Consider the following 18,325-nt stretch of genomic DNA (forward strand, 5'->3'; position numbering starts at 1 on the left):
ATTAGAAACAGCGATCAGATTTACACGGCATTTGAGGCAGACGGCAGGCTGTATCAATTTCTGCAACTCCACTTCGGTGTCACCAATGGAGTGTCCCTGTTTCAGAGAGAAATGGACCGAATAGTAGATGAGTTCCAACTGAAAGCGGTGTTCCCCTACTTAGACAACGTGACAATCTGTGGCCACACTCACGTGAAACATGACACGAATTTAAAACGCTTCTTCCAGGCAGCCAAGGAAAGGAACTTAACATACAACAGGGACAAATGCGTCTTTAGCGCCAGGAAGTTTCCAGTGGTGTATGTATATATGAAGTTATAATTGTGAAGTTTGTAAATTTTAAATTTAGACATACAGCACGGTAACAGGTCCTTTTCACCCATGAGCCCATACTGCCCAATTACACCCAATTGGTCGACAACCCCCATACGTTTTGAATTGTGGGAGGAAACTGGAGGACCCAGAGGAAACCTATGCAGACGTGGGGAGAACGTACAAACTCCTTACAGTCAGCACAGGATTCGAACCCAGATCATAATCGCCGACATTGTAATAGCGTTGTCCCCTTGAAATGCCATGAAATTCAGATATACAAGCTGTTATACAGTCAGGATAATGAGAACTATTTTGTAACTGTGTAAGAATGCACCCTTCTCACTGCAGTAACTGTAGTGCATCATTGTGGGACATATATATATAAGCAGTTTCCTGAGATGGTGGAAGACATCAGTAATTAAAATCTCTTCTATTATTTGAATCTTGCATCCCAAGTAACACAGGCAATAGGAAAATGCACGATAATGACTTTCAAGAGGACAAATAAACTAGTGAAATAAGCAAACAAAATGCCGGATGAAAGTTACATAGGTAACATAGGAACATAGGAAGTAGGAACAGGAGTAGGCCAAAAATGGCCCATCGAGCCTGCTCCGCCATTCAATACGATCATGACTGATCTAATTTATGACCTAACTCCACCTACCTGCCTTCTCCCCATATCCCCTAATTCCTCTATCATGTAAAAATTTATCTAACCGAATTTTAAATAGGTTTAATGAGGCAGCCTCAACCATTTCCCTGCTTAGAGAATTCCAAACATTCACTACTCTCTGGGAAAAACTATTTTTCCTCATCTCTGTCCTAAATCTACTCCCCCGAATCTTGAGACTGTGTCCTCTCGTTTTAGTTTCCCCGGCCAGCTCAAAAAACCTTCCTACATCTATCCTATCCATACCCTTCATAATCCTATATGTTTCTATAAGATCTCCTCTCATTCTTCTGAAATCGAGCGAATACAATCCTAGACGATTTAATCATTCTAAACTAATGAGTAAAATTAGAGAAAAAGAAAGGTGCAAAACAGACCAGTGCTTTCAGGTTTTTGCCAGTGATATATAGGACTGTTGACTTTACAAATGGGTGTTTGAACAGAAAAATACCCGAATTATGCCAAACATTTATTAAAATACTGATAAGAACCCAGCTGGAGAACCCTACTTAACTTTAAAACAGGCAGCTATCCTTAGAGAAGGTGCAGAGGAGATATGCTAGAATAGAACTAGAAATGAATAAGTTCATTTGTTCTCCTTGTAGCAAATGAGGTTAAAAAGTATTAAATATGCTAAAAGGTTTTGGTAAGAATATGGAAAGAATGGTCAATAATCAAGGACATAAGTATCAAGAAAAAAGAACCACCATCAACTTATGGAATAACATTTTATCCAGTTAGTTGTTGAGATCCAAATCCATTGTATGAAAGATCATGGGACCAGATTTAATAACTTTAAAAGGCATTTGAGATATTCTTCAAAAAGGGAAAAAGTGTGGTTAAAAGGAAAAGTAGGTGAATGGTGCAATTTTGAGATTTCTTCCAAAGAGCTGGCACAGGCATAATGTAATCCCAATCAAACATTCATATCCATGCAATTTCCATTTGACTAACTATGCATTTATCATATGATCAGCATTTATAATATGATCACCATTTATGACACATATTCATCATGTACTTTTGTCCATTCATTTATTTAGCATTTCTCCTCTGCCCCATTTTATATTAAAATTTATATTGAAATAACCTTGTATTTCAAAGATGAACAAGGAACTGTATATGATAATCATACCCATATTCAGGAGAATATTAAGTACATAATCTACGTTAAATCAGTTCCATTAAGAGAACAAGACCAATGACATAGTCACTATCTTGTGATAAAAAAATAAGTTTTCAAAGCAAGAATTCTATATGGTATTCTTTAACTTCATTTTAAAAGAAATTTAATGATAAAATCTAATTGAAATTTTCATTGACTTTTCTACACATTCTAGGTCTCTCAAATAATCAGCCATCTGCTTTAAAATTACTTTCATTTATTTTAAAAGGAAATACACAATCATCATCAATTATTCAAGCCACCCATTTATTTCAAACCAATGAAGGTTCATGTGCTCAATTTCAGGCTCGACAGAGTCAATACTTGTTTACATGGAACTGCATAACCTCAACAGCAGAATGATTATGTTGCCCAACCAACAATGAAGAGGATAAGATAAGATCAGAGTTTAATTCAGATAGTAGCAGCAGAATTTAAATTCATTAAATTAAATACATTTGGAATAAAAGAAACCACAATTATTAATGATGTCATCTATACCACCAATGCTAAACTTATGTCCTTTGATGAAGAAAATTAAATGTCCTGATCATATTAAATGTGATTCATGTCCCCCAAAAATAATTAAAATAGAAATTAATAACACAAATAAACTGGAGAAATAAGCAGAAAACATAGCATATGAAAAGTAACACCAGTCACAGGAATAATTATGATTCTATAATAATTGAAGTACAGTTGCATAATGGAGAATCACAGGTAAGCATGTGTGCAAGTAGAAATTCCAACCTAAAGTTAAAATATTAAATATAATCTTAATCTAAACTAATTATTATAGAAATATATGTGTTAAAAGGTGAGACCCATCACGTTGTCTCCACGTCCAGAACAGGTTTAAAGCCTGGTCTCAGCTATTTCAAACTGGATAGGATAGGTTAATGCTAAGTTTATTTAATGCCCTGGCCAAAACTCTTCTAACATAATGATAAAAAGATCAACTTCCCATTATTTTCAAAGGTTATCTGGTATTTTACTGACACTAAAACAGCAAATGTATATGTATAAATTATGGTCACATTAATTGAAAGAGAATCTAAATTTAAATTTTAAATTTTAATTGTTTTATTTAAAATTAAATGTTTAAAATTTAAATGTAGACATACTGGCCCTTTCGGCCCATGAGCTCATGCCGCCCTATTATACCCAATTAACCTACAACCTCCAGTTCGTTTTGAACAGTGGGAGAAAACCAGAGCACCCGGAGGAGACTCACACAGACATGGGGAGAACATACAAACTTCTCACAGACAGCATGGGAGTCAAACCCCAGTTCCAATCGCTGGCACTGTAACAGTATATAAACAGTATATAAATGCCAATATATATAATTTTAGAAAGTATGATGACAGTATTAATTTTTCAAACTTATCCCTGGCAGGAAGAGGCACTTAACAAAAAGTATCACAATCAATTACTTTGAATTAGATAACTTTTGATATTGAAGACAAACAAGAAGAACAATGTCCCACACAATGCATGGATAAATGATTTAGCTACCAATAGAATTTATAGCTAAATCAGTGTGTCAGGAAGAATTTGCCATCTCTTTTTTGAACAATGCCATGAGGTTTGTCTGAGACACGAGAACAAATTTTGCATCTCAACTGAAGAATGGTGTCTAAGGCATGGGAACAAATTTTGCATCTCAAATGAGGTGTGCACTTCCACTTAACTAAAAGTCCCTCAGTACAATTAAAGATCTCACTAGCTTCCTATTTTGTTGCTGTTTATGCAACTTCATTATCTGACCTGGCACAGGGCATTTTAGCAATTAAGGATGATCTAGTAAATTATCGCATTTCTACTGCAGGATACACTGTAATTTTTCTTAGGACTCAGAATGCATTCTCAAGAATAAGTGCTGATGGAATCAATGTTTTTGTATTTAATATGGAGAACTCTGTCACTAACAGTGATGCTGATGCATCATCAGTAAGTTGGCAAGACCTCCCGGATTTTCCACTGCTGCATGGGACTGTGGCGGGAACCTTTCATGAGCCCCTGCCCTCCAAGTTATTTCTGTGGTTCTGCCAGGAACCTAGCACAAATCTAGGAATGAATCATCCTGTAGGATGCTTTCAAGTCAATGCAAGAAAGTTACCTGTGATGAATAGTAGTAAACATGAAGTCTGCAGATACTGTAAAATTGGAGCAATACACTAAGTGCTGGAGGAACTCAGCAGATCAGGCAGCTGTGATGAATGGTGTTGGATAGAACAGGGTGAGCAGTGTGGCTGTTGGGAACTCAGTGATGGCGACTAGCATCAAATCACACGAAGGAGAGTGCAGGTAAAACACTAGTTTTAATAGGCTAATATATACAGCTAGGTCTTGCCTCTGTGCAAGCCTAGGCTAGAATGAGGGGGGATGGGTCTCCACTAGTTTATATATGCAAGGTCATCAGGTGAGCCACCTGGTGACCTAGTGGTAATAACATACCACCACACTCAGATAGCCATTGCTAAAAGTTGAGGCATCTGCTTCATGTGTTGACAGACCACCAGATCCTCTGGTCTATATCATCATATTATTGGATAAGTTAGAAGCTGGTTTCCACTATCCCTCCCCCTTTCCCCTTCCCCCCCCCCCACCCCCCCCCCACCCCCACCTTAAGCTGCACAGTTCTTCCTGATCAAGTTATTTCTCTATTTTAATGTTCAATGGCCAACAAAGTAATCTCCCTGCTGAGGAGATCTGGTCAAACAGCCAAACTTCGAGAGGGTCAAAAAGCAGCTTCAATCTCATCTAACATGTGGTGATAAGGAATTGCTGTTGGACCAAAGTGCTTTATCAAATGACTGAGCAAGTGCTGACAAGTCCCAGCAATAACTCACTCTCTACTGCCAGCCAAGGTGTAATCCTCCGCCCTGCATCTCAGCATGGAGAGACTGCACAGCTTACCACACACCAGCACAAAAGCAACTCTCACAGGGAGCTCCTTCACACCAAACTGCGGGGCACATTGAATGATGGGGGAGTGACAGCAGATGGCAGAGTTTCTCACAATGTTTGTTGTACCCAGCTTCACAGCACAACAGTGCATTGGCAAGGGAGAGCAGGGATTGATACCTGGTTCCTGCTACTCAAGCTCATGGTACAACAGAGGGAAGGACAAGGGTTCATAGCACAGCAACACAAAGACTAAGCAGATTTCTTTTCAAAGTACAGTGGGATATGTACTAATGAATATTCAGACAGGAGAACCAAGAGCTCAATAATTAAACTGCACTCTGCCAGGTCGTGCTAAGTGGAGTACTCTGTACAACTAGAAATTCCAATTTCAAATAATTGAACAGCCACATCTTGGTCACACCAAAATTACTGAGCTGTAAAATATATTTTTAAAAAAACCAAAAACAACAGAAAAGCTTAATTGCTGCAAAAACTACCTCAATTCCCAACACAAGACAGGACGTAATGAGCAAGCAGGAACTGCAGCCAAACATACTGTCCATTATTGCTGAATGAGGCTGATGCCATCTGTTAGTGCATATCACCTGGCAGTTGCACAGCTGATAAACAAACTGATAAAACAAGTACAGGTTTTTTTTTTAAAAAGAAAATTACTGCAGACAGCCAGGATATTCTTTACTAAATTAATTCTCATCCAGTGGTTCTCAACCTTTTCTTTCCACTCACATACCACTTTAAGTAATCTCCCACGAATCACAGCACCTATGGCATCCTTTGCCATAGGTGCTGTGTGGTTAATAAGGGATTATGGTATTTGAGGTGGTATGTGAGTGGGGAAAAAAGGTTGAGAACCACTGCTCTAATCAGCCAATGAGATTTTTATATTTTACTGAATTATTTTATTTAAATATCATATTTGCCTATCATCTGGAATTCAAATGAGAGTAAGATTGTCAGAAGCCATTTTTACTATTCTAAACCTGACAAGAACTTCTGACAAATACAAATAAAGTTAAGCATGTTGCTAAAAGAATGCTAATACAGTCTTCACAGACAACATGGACTCACTAATTTAATGCGAACTTAATGTTTTTATGTAATATTCTCAGTGCAAAATCCAATGAATTTTTTAAGCCATATAAATGAGATGTAATCTTGTTTATACATACTACAACACATTTACTGCTGAATAACATCGCTGACCCATCCTTTGTCTTTTTTAGACATACAGCCCACAACCCTATTGGTGCCCAAATATCCCAATTGATCTACACCTCTGATACGTTTTGAACAGAGAGAGGAAACCTGAGCTCCTGGAGGAAACCCACACAGACATGGGGAGAATGCACAAACTCTTTCCAGACAGCACTGAATTTTCTGAGGTTCTTTCTGATATTTAAATAACTGCTTAGCCACCTTCCCTCACTGCCTTAGCTCATGTCTCAACCTTTATTTGCCATTTATCAAAACTTTACAACATTATTAACATCAATACATTTTGGTTTTAAAATTATAAAATGGATGCTTGAATTTTGGAATAAAAATAGAAAAGCTGTAAATACTCAGTGGGTCAGGCTATATCCATGGATTGTGAAATAGAGCTATCATTTCAGGTTGAAGTCCCTTCATTATCATATGCAAAGGGTCTTTGACCTGAAACATCAGCTCTCTTTCTCTTCCCATCAATGTAGCCCAATGTTACGTCTCAGACCAGCAGCAATAGAAATTCATCAATGCTATTTTTAAAACAATATTTCTATTAATACTTATTAATAATATATTGTGATGAACTGCACCACACCATTAACAAACTGGTGTCCGTAGTTGCGGGCCCCTGCAGGATCAGGAGTTCCCGGAGGCCAGGCGGGGGTGGGTTCAAAGAAATCTGGGAGGTGCAGACTTCCGAAGTTGGGTAATTATGATAGCATGCCAACTGTAGTTACTTAAACTTCTGCGAACAACTTCTGTTGTTCTTTATTCACTGCACCACTTGCTACGACATCTTACTCTGTGTGTGTGTGTGTGTGTATTACAGTTTAGGCACAGTGCTAGAAAGTCAATTCCCAAATTTCAGTCTTTTAAATCCTGTATTGAAACTCTGAACTTTTAAACCAATGTTCAGAAGTTATTATGAAGTTAATGAGACACTGAGAGATCAGACTCTTCAAGACTCACACATCCTTCTTGAGTTGCTGCCATAGAAATGTTTTTTTTCCATACGAATGATTGTCACAATTCCCTTCTTCCTTGCATAGGGGAAACAAAATTGTGACTTCCACAATGTTTCCACGAACCCAGGCAAGGGTCAGATGGAATGACCATCGAAATGGTCACAACCCAATGAAGCAATTATCCTGTTTCTTTTACCCAGATATGGGTAAATCAAAACTTACCATTACAATGATAACTGTAGATCACAGTTTTCCCCTGACAAAGAGACACAGCAGAAGAGTCCATTTCATACAAGGTCACTTTATGTCTGCGTCTTGAAGATATCTGGTTACTTTATTAATCAATCTTGCTTTTTCAAGTGTTTCAATCACATGACTTGCTTGATCAGTACTCAATACTGCTTTTTAAAGTGTCTCAAACATGAGTCATAATCATATGACCTGTAAATATCCCATCTGTTTCTTCTTGAATAAACAATCATTGTCTTTTTGTTTTTCCAAGGCATTACCTTTGTTTATGGTTTGGACTGCATGGTGCCAAGCTGGTGAGTGTTTGCAACCTGAACCAAGTCCCAAAGTAACACTCACTAAAAAACAGAAGCTTGAAGAATTTTGTTTTTATATTTAATGTTTGTTTTTGCTTTCTGGTTTGCTCCTGTAAGAATTCAATCTGATCAGAGAACTTGATGATGCAACCATTGCCATTCATGTATCTTCATGTTACATTTAAGATAAATTGGGCATGATCAAATGCTTGATAAACTAGCTTGATTTTAAAGATGTCATCCATCTGCTGTTCAACTGGATCACTTCTTTAATATTTAAGGAAGGAGAGACGGAGCAGTGGATGGAAGAGACAAAGCAAAGTCTTTTATTTCTAAAATCACTGAGCTAGAGAGGGAGAACTAAACTGAACATAAATAATTCAGATTATCCCGGTTATTGAAGCAATTTAAGTTAATTGCCACAAGTAGACAAAAATAACCCTGCTGCCAAGCCATGTCAGATTCAGTACACCCCTTCCAAGATTGTGTATGTTGTCCCCTCATCAGCACATTTCTCCTCAATATTATCAGTGTTCAACACAACTAAAATATAGCACAGGATAAGGATCAGTACATTAATGCAGCTAATGTAGAATTAAATGGAAGCAATTTTTATCATTCATACAGTTGTAATTATGAGGTCAAAATGCGACTTGAAAGTGAAAAAAAGATCATCGATATATTTATTTCCTTGCAGAATGCAGAAAATACTGCAGAATCAACTTCAGCCAAAATCCAACGCATCTCACAGATAAGCACTCAAGCACAGTGATTTCCTTTTCAGTTGGAATATGTCAAGGAAGGAAGATCAGAATAAGTTATGCCAAAAAGGAAATCAATGGAAATAAAACAAATCAAGTCTGCCAACCATTCAGTCATGAGTTGATCCATTTGCACATGTCTGCATTTAGCCCATATCCCTCTAAACCCATTGTTTCCATGTATTTGTCTGAAGGTTTCTTAAACATTGCAATGGTACCTGCCTCAACTACCTCCTCCAACACCTTGTTCCATTCATCCATCACCATTGTGTTCAAAAGTTACCACACAGGTTCATATTAAATAATAGCAGGACACCTGGATTTGCCCAGGAAATAAAACACTCAGGCTTGGTGTTGTTCCTCAGTTTCCTGCTGCCTGCTCCTTGTTGGTCCGGAAGCCTGAGAACTAAGGTGAGCCTGGTGTTACTGTTCTGCTTCCCACTCACTGCCTGTCCCTTGCCTGTCCAGAGGCCTGAGCACTGAGACAGGTGTATTGCTGCTGCTCTATTACCTGCAGCCTGCTTCTTGCATGTCTGGAAGCATCAACAGTGAGGTGAGACTGATGTTCCTCTGCTGCCTTTTGCTTTCTCCTTTGTCTAACTCTACAGGCTTGTGAAGAGCTTCTGCCTATGTTGTTTCACTTTTCTGGGCCCATATTTGAACTGGGTTTGGCCACTTGTTTTTATTCTGAATGTACAATGATGCACAGTACTGTAACTAATTGAGGTGTCCCTCAATACTTTTTAAAAACTTCTGAACTTCATATGACCTTAAAGGTTAAATTCAATGTGGTCATGATATTCAGCATCAAATGTTACCCCTACTGAACCTTCTTGGACATTTCTAGAGTGCTCCACATTGATTTGCATAGAGAACAGACAAAAAGACAAACAAATAGACATACATGCACAAATATATATTTGTTCTCCCTCGTCATCTTAATCCTGTCTTCCAGTTCTCTACTATCCTACTCTGGGCAAAAGACTCTTGTGTGTCCACCCAATCTATTTCTCTCACAATTTTGTACATCTCCATGAGATCACCCCTCATCCTCCTGCACTCCAGGAACAAAGCCCTTGCCTACTCAATCTCTCCCTGTCATTCAGGCCCCCAAATCCTGCAGATAAATATTATCTGCACCCTCTCCAGCTTGACATTGTTTTTCCTACAGCACAGTGATCAAAATTGAACACAATACTCCAAATGTGGCTCACTAACAAATTATACAACTGCAACATGACCTCCCAACGATTATACTCAATACTCTGACTGATGAAAGCCAATGTGCCTTTTAGACCACCCTATCTACCTTTGGGGCCACTTTTAAGGTACTATATATCTGTATTTGTGTTTCATTTTGGAATTCTGCTTTACTCTATATTTATAAAAGTTTTCTGCCAGTACATCAAGCCTAATGAAATAAAATGTATTTAGGTTCCCACAAGCAGAAAAGTAAGATGCATTTGTTTGATAATAACCAAGTTGTATTTGTTTGGTACAAATTATTTGATTGTATTGATATTCAGTCTTTGTTGGTATTTGTATTTTAAAAAAGACAAAGTATCTAGTGTAGTCTCTCTAAACCTTGAAATGGGACTACGTCATCCTAGACTATACAAGAAACATGCTTTCCCCTGCAAACAAAGTGAAAAAAATTGAAATGGAAACATTTTGCACTTCACTAAGCAGGCAGGAACATACACCTAGAAGTAGTAAAATGTGATATACTTATCACATTTGCACACACCAGACTTCTAGCAGGAATACCACTAGACATAGACCTAAAACTGTTTCTGAACATTATAGCAGGTCATTTTATAAACATGTAAATCTATTTGTACAAGTAGTGAAATAGAAGCCAACTGCCACAAGAAAAAACTCAAAAGCACAAATCTTCAATTTTCAAGACACCTTTCAAATTTACTGACATAAACAATTAGGGGATTGATAGTTATGAGGAAAAGTGCAAATGGAAATGTAATATATGTGTAGAACTGTGGGTTATGCTTTATCTCAAACATGAATAACAGTTTACCCAGTAAATAATACCATGCAACTAAATTATATGAAATATAACGCAAGCCTTTTACCACCTGCTAGCCATTGTTAATGTAATGCACACTGCTATTAAGTTTTACGTTTTGGTAATGGATAGCCTTTCCAATACACAACTACTAATGTTACATGGATCCAGATTATCAATGCTCCAGCTGGTATCTGTTAATGTCTGAAAACCATCATGTTTGTAAAGAAACAAGAGCAAAAGCCACACTATGATAAAAGGCAACTGGTTCCAACTGATTCAGTTAAGATGTCTTTATCTGAAGAAATAAGAATACAAAATGTAACAATAGAACTTTACATTTATGGTACCAATTAAAGTTGCACCTCTGCCAAGTTGAAGCACTAGTAGCTAAAACTACTGGGAAGGTGATAATTATATTGATGATCATTCTTTGTAATATAACTCAATGCTCTGAGATCTACTGTGCAGCAATCTAGGCAATGTCAGACTCTAATGTCATCAAAGGATCGGGATAAGTTTGTTACCATTGCTACAGCATCATTAAACAGTTCACCATATTTGTATCACAGACACAGAAGAATCAACACTTTCCACAGCATAAATTATAATTGCATTTGCATATATAACTCATAACATCAGTATCTCTCAAAGTATTTTAGAGCAGATTAAATACTTGTTCTAAATTGAGTTTCTTTGTAATGTTGGAATATGTGGCAGATAACTTGCTCAGAGCAGCTTTGTGTTAATCCCAAAATTATATTTTTAAGGAATAGTTGACAGATAAATGTTGGCCATGTACAAAAAAAATCCTGCACTTCAACTTCTTTTAAATCCAAGCTCCTGTAGCTAGCTGCTACAAGCTATGGCTCTGTGGAGCCTATAGCACAGGAGAGGTTATAGCTGTATGCAGGTTAGCTCAGAAAGAACACAGTTCTCAGAAAGAACACAGTTCCCGGAAAGAATAACACAAATCCCAGTTGAGTGTAGTTAACACTAAGCTTTATTGAGCTTACTTACAGCCCTGCTTTTATTCTCAAGATGAGGGGCGTGGTCATAGCCTCCTCAGTACTGATTGGTGCATTTTTGATCCGCTTTCCTTGATAAGCCAGTTAGGCTTTTTAAGTTGTGGCCAATTGGAGGGCAGTGCTGTGGGCCTCATGCAGCCTGCTGGATCATCGCATACATCCTTCTTTTTGTGAGGCACCCGAAGGAGCTGCGAAGGGCCGCTACATGACCCCCCCCCCCCACCCCCCCCACTGAACCGGCAATTGGAATGCCGTTAATCTTGGTAGGCTGAGCTCTTTTGCAGGAGACGGGGGAGGGGGGAGGGGGGAGGGGGGGGAAGGGGGGGGAGGGGGGGGAGGGGGGAGGGGAGGAGGGTAGTCACTCAGCTGTGTAATGTCCAAATGGGCTGGTTTCAACCTGTCAATGGTAAAAGTGTTCTCTCGGCCTCCGATGTCAATTACACAAGTTGAACCATTGTGCCGGATGATGTGGCATGGTCCCTCGTAGATTCTGTGCAAAGGGGGTCTATGTGCTCCAAATTTTACGAAAACTTGTGTGACGTTCTGAAAATCTTTGGGGACAAATGTGTGCTGCTGGCCGTGGGCTTTGAGTGGTAAAGAGGCCAGGGTTCACAACTGCCCATGGTAGCGCGCTAGGGATTCCTGGGGGGGGGGGGGGGGGTCCTTAGGTTTCCCTGTTAGTGGCTAGATATTCACCCAGGATAACTAACAGCACCCCATACACTATTTCAACAGATGAGACTTCCAAATCCTCTTGGCACGGTTTGGATGCCTAAGAAGACCAGGGTTACTCATCAGCCCAGTTGGACCCAATGAGTCGGGCCATCAGAGCTGCTTTTAGGTGCCTATGGAACCTTTCTACTAGCTCATTCGCCTGGGGATGGTAGGGTGTAGTGTGGTGTGGCTGCGTCCCGAGTGCTGTTGCTAGGGCCGCCTTAAGACTGGAGGTGAACTGGGCTCCCAGGTCTGAGTTAAGGTGCTCAGTGTCCCCAAAACATGCCACCCAAGTGTTGAGCAGTGCCCTGGCACATTTCAGTAGAAGTTTGGCACTGTGTGCAGTTCGGGCCCAATTAATGACCTATTTATGATGGCCGTGCCAGACGTAATGGTTGGCCACCATCTTGATGGCAGGATGGGCTAAATTGTGCATAGATTTGAATATCTTCCTCCTCCATGTGGTGGGGATAATGGGACTGGGCTTACCAGTTGAGGTGTCGCAGAGTAAAGTTGTATTCCCTGTATCGAAGTGAACGTCCTCAATACAGAGGCTGGTGATAGCCGTTCTGAAGGCTACAATGTCAGGATCAGAGTATTGTGCCTCAACCAGAACCTTGTAATCGATGCCTGGAGAGGTGGTGTAGACAGCCGATATATTTGGGCATCTGCCACGACATTCACCTTGCCAGCAATATGTTCAATGTCCGTGGTAAATTCTGAGGCATAAGAAAGGTGACGTTGTTGTCTGTCTGACCAAGGATCCGAAACCTTCCTGAAAGCATAAATTAGTGGTTATGGTCAGTAAACACTTTGAATTTCCTTCCTTCCAGGAAGTAACTAAAATGTCTTATGGCCAGGTACAGCACCAGCAGTCAAACGCACTGTATTTTAGTCCAGGTAGCCGCAGGTGTTTACTGAAGAAAGCTAGAGGCCTCCAGTGTCCATCAATTAATTGTTCCAATACTCCTCCGTCTGCTATGTTGGAGGCATCAACCGTGAGGGCTGTGGGTGCCTCTGACTGTGGATGGGCCAGGAGAGTGGCATTTACTAAAGTGTTCTTAGCCTTTTGGAAAGCCTCTGAGGCTTCTAAATTCCATTTGAGATCTTTTTGGGTGCCTGACATTAGACAGCATGATGTGGGCTGCTGCCGGTATGAATCTGTGGTAGAAATTAATCATCCTGGTGAATTCCTGAAGCCCCTTAATATTTGTAGGCTGTGGGAAAGATTTAATGGTCTCTTCCTTCTCGGGTAGTGGCCTAGTACCGTGCATGTCAATGCAGTGGCCCAGAAAGTTGATTACCTCTTTTCCAAACTCACACTTAGCTGGATTAATAGTTAGTCCATACTCACTCAGTCTATTGCACAGTAGTCTTATACTAGAGGCATATTCAGTCTAGTTGCAGCTGGCAATAAGGATGTCATCGAAGTAGACGAAAATTAAATCGAGGTCCTGGACCACAGCATCCATTAATTGTTGGAATGTTTAGGCTGCATTTTTCAGTCCAAAAGGCATCCTTAAAAATTCAAATAAGCTGAATGGGGTGATAAGGGCTGTTTTCACAATGTCCTCTGGGTGGACCGGGATTTGGTGGTAGCCTCGAATTAACTCCATCTTGGAGAAGATAAGTGCCCCTTGTAGATGTGCAGTGAAGTCCTGAATGTGGGGCACAGTGTAGAGGTCAGGCGTTGTGACCTCATTGAGGCATCTGTAGTCCCCGCACGGCCTTCATCCTCCCGTAGCTTTAGGGACCATGTGGAGTGGGGATGCCCAGGGACTGTTAGAGCAGTGTACAATGCCCAGCTCCTCCATTTTATGGAACTCCTCCTTCACGAGGCTGGGTTTTTCTGCGGGGAGGCAGAGCGCTCTGGAATGAAGAGGCAGATCAGTAGAGAAAATGTGGTGTCTTACCCTATGCTTGACCTTGGATGATGTAAATAATGGCGTCATAATGGCGGGAAATTCAGATATGATTTGCACAAACTCATTGACAGCCGGCATCACCGAATGCAGGTGGGAGGTGGTGGGTTCCTTCTCCTTCAGTTCGAGAGTCTGGAATGTTGTGGCATGTACTAATCTGCAGCCTTTAACATCAACTAGCAGCGAGTTGGCTCGTATAATGGCGGGAAATTCAGATATGATTCGCACAAACTCATTGACAGCCGGCATCACCGAATGCAGGTGGGAGGTGGTGGGTTCCTTCCCCTTCAGTTCGAGAGTCTGGAATGTTGTGGCATGAACTAATCTATAGCCTTTAATGTCCATTTTCTCTGCTACCTTTCATGGGTTTCCTAAGTCGTCTCCCTGGACTATCATCCGGACATTTTGTGCCAGCCTTTCCAAGAACAGTTACCTGAAAAGTGAGCAGGGGCGTGGCCATCAAGTCCCCCATAGGTCAGATGGGGCCCAGTCCCCCAAACTATTCATATGCAGCAGACGGGCTACATACTTGCACTCAGACAGCCCGAAGGTGCGGGTTAACAGCTCTTGGATGGCGTCATACTTGCCCTGCTGTGGCGGCTTTATCAAGAAATCTGTGATCTTGGCAGCTGCAGCTTTGTCAAGGGTGCCCTCTACGTAGTAGTAACAGGTGTCATCAGAGGTGATCTTCCTCAGGGCGAACTGTACCTCGATTTGCTGGAACCATACTTCGGGCTGCATTGCCCAGAAGCCTGGCAGCTTCAATCACAGCATGTTGATTGGAGTCTGCCTGCATCGTTGGGTCCAGAATCCCGTTTGGACTGCTACAAGCTATGGTTCTGCGGAGCCTATCGTTCAGGAGCTGTTATAGCTGTATTCAGGTTAGCTCAGAAAGAACAACACAAACCCCAGTTGAGTGTAGTTAACACTGAGCTTTATTGAGTTTACAGTCCTGCTTTTATTCTCAAGCTGAGGGACATGGTCTTAGCCTCCTCAGCGCTGATTGGTGCATTTGTGATCTGCTTTCCTTGATAAGCCAGTTAGGCTTTTTTGCTTGTGACTAAGGCCTCGTGCAGCCTGTTGGATCATCGCGTTTGTACTTCATTTTGTGAGGCACCCTGAGGGGTCTGTGAGGGGCCGCCACACTCCTATACTTTTTCCTTGTTGTTTCATCGAGAAATAATAATTCAGAATAATTTATGTAGGAGATTCAACCCAACAAATACACTTTTGGTCAACAATCAAATGAAGAACTAAGAATATTTCTGATTCTACTGCAGATTTTAGTTCTGAATTCTTGGTTAAGTGCTTTGCATTAAAGTTGTTGAACACTTGTACAGCTTTTAAAAAAATCTAGTTACAATATAACAAACATTTCAATAAATTTTTTTGCTTCTTGTTTTAAAATTGTCCTGGGATTAAAAACAATTAATCAATCTGAGTACAACCATACTAACATACACCCACTATAAAATTAAACTAAATAAAATAGCATAATGTCTACAGCATTCTATTGGGGTCGGTGATTATGGTTACACAAGCCTGTACCCTTGATTTAACCCTCTTGAATATACTATTCATTTCTTCTTTCATGTGTTCTCTAGCTTCCTCTTAAGAGCATCTATGTTGGCTACTCCAATTACTCCATTTAGGAGCAAGTTCTGGATTCTGACTACTGTCCAGATAAATGAAATTTCTCCTGGATTTATTTTCAACGTATGATCCTAATTTTGGATTTCATCTGCAAATGAAAACACCTTCTTTAATATAATGCTGATGACTAACTTTAGGTAATTATAACTATGATTAAATGAAGTGGGCCACCATACCCTCCATTGACTTTGTCTGCACTTCCCTCTGTCTCGAGAAAACAGCCAACACATTAAAGAACCATCCCACCCCAATCACTTTCTCTTCACCCACTCCCATCAGGTAAAAATGCAAATACATGCTCCACCAAATTCAAGGACAGTTATTAGACTTTTGAATGGACTTCTCTTGATCTCACAAATCCGATCTCCTCTCTGCCTTGCAATATTTTAACTTGTAGCAGTCTGGTCCGGCCCCGTACACAACAAGCCGAATCGCCACAGCACACAACCTACACACAACGGTGCAAAAACCTCCACCTCCCTGAGGAAAAGCGGCAGGCTTAAAGAGCGGACTGCGGGGAGCGAGCGCGGCGGGTGGGAGGTTTCACTGTATTGCTGTTGTAGTATGATCTGTTTGGATAAAGAGTCAGTTACTAATTCACTCAGTAGGTGCAGATGTGTTCCTTTCTTTTCGCAGTGCCACCGTATCAAGGAAGCTACAGTGGTGACCCCGCATAGGTTTCAACGGATTAAGACCTACCAAGCACACAGCACATCTTCAGTGGCTCCTGAAGTTACTGGAGATGAACCTGCAGCAGTCACAACCATTTCTGCTCCCGTCCCGGCTACGATGAATGCCATGGGTGTCCACTTGCCGCCATTTTTGGCCAACCAGCAGAAGATAAAAAGGTTGAAATTATGTTATAATTTGAGCGCTTAATTAATTGATCTAAACAACGTTATTATGAGTTGGGGAAAAGAGCTCATAAGGTACTTGTTTGGCAATTGAAAGTTGAACAGACATCTCGGACTATTAATGCTGTTAAAAAGAATTCAAAAGTTACTTACAAACCTCAGGAAATTAATGATAAGTTTTATTCATTTTATTTGAAATTTATATACAGCATTTTTGATCGGGAGCTGTTAGCTTTGTACCTGGCCAGGGTAAACAGGATAATGGTTCTATTGATTCTTACTTATCTAAATTAAAGTTACCGGTATTAAATGGGAATGATGTTCAGGAATTGGAATCTCCATTTACGGATTTTGAAATTAAGGAAGCTATTCAGGAAATGCCTAATGGAAAGTCCCCAGGGGATGATGGATTCCCTGTGGAATTTTATAAACTTTTTTATGATGATTTCTCTAATGAATTTGGAGAAGTGTTAAATCAAGTTACTGAAGATCAGAAGTTACCAGAATCATGTTCAAGTGCTTTAATAACTGTCATTCCAAAAAAAGATAGAGATCCATTAAAAGTGTCTTCACATAGACCTATCTCTTTATTAAATGTAGATTATAAAATTATAGCAGAAGTATTAGCTAATAGACTTGCTAAATATTTACCCAAATTGGTACACATTGATCAAACAGGTTTTATTAAGAATAGAAATGCGTCAGACAATATATTTTGATTAATTACTTTGGTCAACGCATATCGAAAGCAACCTAACCATTGCATTAGATGCAGGAAAAGCTTTTGATAGGGTTGAGTGGGATTTTTTATTTAAAGTGTTAGAGAAATTTAAATTTGGCCCTTTTTTTTTATTGGTTGGGTTAAGGCTTTATATACGAACCCAATTGCTCGGGTGGTGACAAATGGACAGATTTCTTCACCATTTAAATTGACTCGTTCAACTCGACAGGGCTGCCCATTGTCACCAGCCTTATTTGCATTGGTTATTGAACCATTAGCTCAGGTTATTAGACAAAATGAAGAAATTAGAGGGATGAGGGTTAAGAAGGAATAATATAAAATTAATTTATTTGCAGATGATGTGTTGGTATATTTGACGGAACTGGAACGGTCATTGAAACAATTGCAAGAGTGTTTGTTGAAATTTGGAGAATTATCAGGATATAAAGTTAATTGAGATAAAAGTGAATTTTTACCAGTTGGAGTAGGAGATTATTCTGAATTTAAAACAATTACAAAATTAAGGTGGACAAGTAAAATTAAATATTTAGGTGTGTTTATGGATACAAATTATCAAACATTATATCAATTAAATTATGTACCTATATTAAGTCGGATTAAATCAGATTTGATTAAGTGGAAAGATCTTCCATTAACTTTGATTGGTTGGGTTAAATGTATTAAAATGAATATTTTTCCTCAAATTCAATATTTATTTGTCACTACTACCTTATTTAATTTCTAAGGGCTTTTTTCAAGATTTGAATAAAGCAGTGTGAGAGTTTTTATGGAAAGGTAAATTAGCCCGAAAGGTGTTGCATAGACTTACATGGAAGTATACATTTG

The 18,325-nt window shown here is 39.6% G+C and overlaps 1 protein-coding gene across 21 annotated transcripts in view; it reads right to left on the bottom strand.

The window, feature by feature from the left end:
- LOC138753237 (neurexin-3-like) overlaps window positions 1-18,325 on the bottom strand; it is a 2,173,925-nt gene that overhangs the window by 2,127,426 nt on the left and 28,174 nt on the right. Inside the window, exon 2 of one of the 21 annotated variants that reach the window (XM_069915992.1) lies at window positions 16,604-16,713. The exons of the other annotated variants lie outside the window; for them this stretch is intronic. The gene's annotated coding sequence lies outside the window, so the exon portion shown is untranslated. The remainder of the gene's footprint in view (window positions 1-16,603; window positions 16,714-18,325) is intronic. 21 annotated transcript variants of the gene reach the window in all.

The sequence above is a fragment of the Narcine bancroftii genome, chromosome 2 (genome assembly GCF_036971445.1).
Source record: "Narcine bancroftii isolate sNarBan1 chromosome 2, sNarBan1.hap1, whole genome shotgun sequence".
Classification (NCBI taxonomy): Eukaryota; Metazoa; Chordata; class Chondrichthyes; order Torpediniformes; family Narcinidae; genus Narcine; species Narcine bancroftii.